Genomic DNA, 4015 nt, shown 5'->3' with positions numbered 1-4015 from the left:
CAGCTGTTGTTTATATTTTTGAGGTCAAATTTTGTCGGCCATTTTTTATTTTTTCTTGAGTTTGTGAACTAATTTCACCAACATAGTAAGTTAAAGCTACTTATTTTTATTACAATGTTCCAACAAAGTTTCACTGAGGCTAATTTTTTTTTGTAAGGTTTTGGAAAAAAAAATTACTGTTTACACTTCAGTTCATTGACCTTCATTGTAATTTACAACCCAGCTGACGGCCTTCTACTTTATTTTCTTGAGTTTGGCATGATTTTTTTGCAGTTTCTTACTTTTTCGTGTTGTGAAGATGTCTGGTTTTGATTTTCATCTTGCCTGCCTCAGAAAAATGTGCAGAATTTTTGGGGGTAGGGCCCAAAATTCAGTAGATGAGCTAACAGGAAAATGTCCTAAATTATGTTCTAAATATACAGATCAGATTTCTTTTATTGTTGTATTAATGTAAAGACTGATGAACAGGATGTGCATCCAAACCACATTTGTTATTTATGTTATAAAGCGTTTGTTCAATGATACAGTATTTTCTTCCATCAATGATGTATGGGAACCCCACCCAAGAACAGGAGAATGCAGTGTTTGTAAAGAATTTAAACAGCAAAGTAAAGGAGGAAAGCCCAAAAAGATAAAACGGGGCAGACCACCAACAAAATCAAAACAAATCATGACAGTGACTGCCAAACTGATTTAATTTTAACAGAGGATGGTAAGGCTCTCTTAATGCAACAAGCTGAAATGTCACCAACTTTCGATGGCCTGACCAATTCCAGCCAATACCAATGGATGATGTAAAATGCACCATTTGCCTGTCTGTTTTCACTTATCCTTTGGAGACATCATGTGAACATGTTTTTTGTAGTAAAGGTCTTGTTGAAGTATTTCTTACTGAAAATGCCCAATGAAATGGGCCAATACCAATGAAAATACCAATGAAATGCCAAACATGTCAACAAATTTGCAACTCCACTGACCTCAATTGCACAGCTGTACACCAAGTCAGATTACAGAGTCAAATAAACAAAGTGAACAAACAGCAAGCATACTGTCAGTATTAGAGCGTCCGATAGAATTACCACTCACAAAGGACTTGGACAAAGTGGCAACACATTTACTGAAAAGTAAACTAAATAAATCAGCAGAAGGAAAAACAGCCATCCACAAAACAGGAAGACCAGTAAGTTTGTTTTTCTATTTTTTATTGATATTGCAACAATGGAATTTTTAACAGAAAATATACAGAAAGTTATGTGTAGATATTGATCATTTTATGAGTTCACAGAAAACACTAGTATATACATGTATGCTGCTGGGCTAGGGTAGATTGTTAAAAACTAGGTCAGTTGTTGAATCAACCTTTTTTAGGGTTAAGAATATGGCGGAGCGGTCTTATGTCCCAGCTACGCAATTAGGTGCGGTAGGTGTGGGTTCAAGATCTGCTGGTGAAATATATGAAATTGTCTGCAGAATTCAGTCAAGATGTTACTTAATGGTCTTCTGGTTTTAAAATACTCACTTTCACTTGTTTTGTTTTTTTGCACATATTCTCTATATTTGTCTTAGGGGAAAGACATTCAGGCTGTTTGCTTTCGGAGACTATGAGTATCTTTGTAAGATGTACGGTTTAAGTGGACCAAGTGGAAGACATTTTTGTCTGTGGTGTTTGGTAACCCAAGAGGAGTCCCAGATACCAAGACAACTGAGAATTTCACAACCCAGGACCCTTGAACGAATTTCCAAGGACTACAATGAATTCCTGAACCTGGCAAAGGGAAGTTGTCAAATGCAAAGCACTTCAACAATGCAATAAATGAACCAATATTTGACATCCCAATAACACAGGTAATTATGCAAGACTTGTTAGGGTTTTAGTGCTGTCAATTATACACATTACCCAACCCAACTAGATCTAGTAACACTCCTAACACATGGACAAATTAATCTGTAATATTTACATTTGTGTGGATCACAATGTACTCTGTTTTCCTACTTTGAAATGGCACTCTTTATACTGAATTTTTGTGAGAAAGGTTGAAGACCTTCTCTCCTTGGGTTTGATACTGTAGGTAAAGACTTCCACATCCATATTTTTACTTCTGTTTAAAAACAATTAGGTGTGTGTGCCGAGTCTTCATCTGGACCTGGGTATTTACCTACGCTTCTACAATATGTTTGAAATGGAAGTTAGTAAGCTGGATAAAAGAATAGAGGCTGCAGACGGTCTTCTTGTGAAGACATTTGACAACACTCTGCAAAAACTAAATGTCCACCAGCAGGCATATCATGGAAAGGCATTTGTTGGAAATCATGTGCACAAATGTTAACAGGTTAGTTGACAAACTGTGCAAAGTAGAGTCATGCATGATGTTGGATACAGAATTTGACAAGCACAGACAGAATATACATGTCATCTGCACAAGTTCTGTATCACACACTTATCAGGCATTACATTTGGAAATCAAGAAAATGACTTATCTGTGGTGATTATCCACTTCTTAACTGACCATTATTGAGCCTACCAAACTTCTTTAAAGCCCCCACTCAATTATCAGATTTATCTAATATAAATATTATTTACTTGATAAAAATTTCAATTGAAAACAAAAGAATGACAAACTGTTAATGGGCTGTTGACACATTGAGAAGGGCGCCTTTAAACTTCACACATGCAATATGTTCTCATCCATGCATGTAGGACTGCAACATTGATATGCTCACACAAGCTGTAGTTGATGAAGTGGGAAAGAGAAACCAAGAGATTACTGCTGAAGCCGTGACTGTATGTGAGAAATTCAACAAACTTTTCAAATTGTTTGCCAAGTGCCATGCTGCATACAGCTCATCTAACTACATGGAAGCTGGAGAAATCGACTACTTAGGTAAGGTATACTTCTGTATAGAAACAATCCTATCATCTGGAAGTGGGGTAACTGGTATACAAGAGCTTTATGAGTATGTGCCAACTGACCATTTTAATTGGTTTGTTTTTTCTCTTTCTCTAGAAGCAAATATAGATGCTCTCATGGCTTACTACAGGCAGCAATGTCCTGATGCCAAGATCTCACCGAAGTTACACATCCTTGGAAATCACAACCTCCCATGATCCGAAGATGGGATTGGCTGCGGTTTTCATGGGGAACAGGGTGGGGAGCATATTCATGCAGACCTCAATAATATCAGATTTAGCATCAGGGGCCTAAAAGACAGTCTCGAAATTGCCAAGAGCCTAATGAAGAACACTGGATGCAGGCATCTCCCACCACTCAGAAGCACAAACCCGAAATCGTGTGTAAAATTGGAAAGAATAAAAGCTAATAAATGTTATATGTATCGACAAAAAATGCTTGTGTAAACAGAATGTACTGGTACATGTATATAGTACTGAAAATGTTAATGCAACATGTTATTGGTTTGACAATCTGCAATTTGGTTGGTCACTCGCAAAATCCATTTCTATTTTTACTTTTATTTTTGAAGATAAATGCCATTCATTGCATGTAACTTTTAACTCAAAGTCAGGTTCTTGTACCTGCTCCATAACTGTACATGAACAGAAACATCCTCACAAATGGGTTCATAAGCATCTCCTTGAACAGATGATTAGTTTTGCAATCATATCTAATTAGCTTTGATGGAAGAGAATCTGCAAGGGAAAGACCATTCTTTTGTGTGATGATACAACAGTTCTCACCATGTGTAGATGACAAATTATTAAAGGTCTGGCGAAATGCCCATGTTGCAAAATCACAGAAATACGGTTGATGGTCTACAGAACAGTTATGTTTATTTCTTTTATCATTTAGCGCGCGATTATTAAATATGGCAAAAGGAAAATGCAATGTGGGCGTGTCCCCAAACCCTCTCCAGTCGACTTTTTTCGGCTTTCCGAAGTTTGCCCGAGGTCGTATCTTCTAACACCGATAACAGGAAGTAAACATTTCACACCTTCGTAAGCTCCCAACGGGGAGTAAGCTTAACTTCTAGGGTTCCCGCTTGCATAAGCTTAATTAGT

General features: G+C 37.1%; 1 long non-coding RNA gene across 1 annotated transcript; it reads left to right on the top strand.

Moving 5' to 3' along the window:
- Nucleotides 1-688: 688 nt before the first annotated feature.
- Nucleotides 689-2877, top strand: LOC139146360 (uncharacterized). The gene is made up of 4 exons (XR_011555123.1): nt 689-1180; nt 1567-1845; nt 2118-2330; nt 2699-2877. It is a non-coding gene; the product is annotated as an uncharacterized lncRNA (long non-coding RNA).
- The last annotated feature ends 1138 nt before the right edge of the window (nt 2878-4015 follow it).

The sequence above is a fragment of the Ptychodera flava genome, chromosome 12, assembly GCF_041260155.1.
Source record: "Ptychodera flava strain L36383 chromosome 12, AS_Pfla_20210202, whole genome shotgun sequence".
NCBI lineage: Eukaryota > Metazoa > Hemichordata > Enteropneusta > Ptychoderidae > Ptychodera > Ptychodera flava.
The sequence above is the reverse complement of the archived record's forward strand: the minus strand, read 5'-3'. Positions and strand labels throughout refer to the sequence as shown.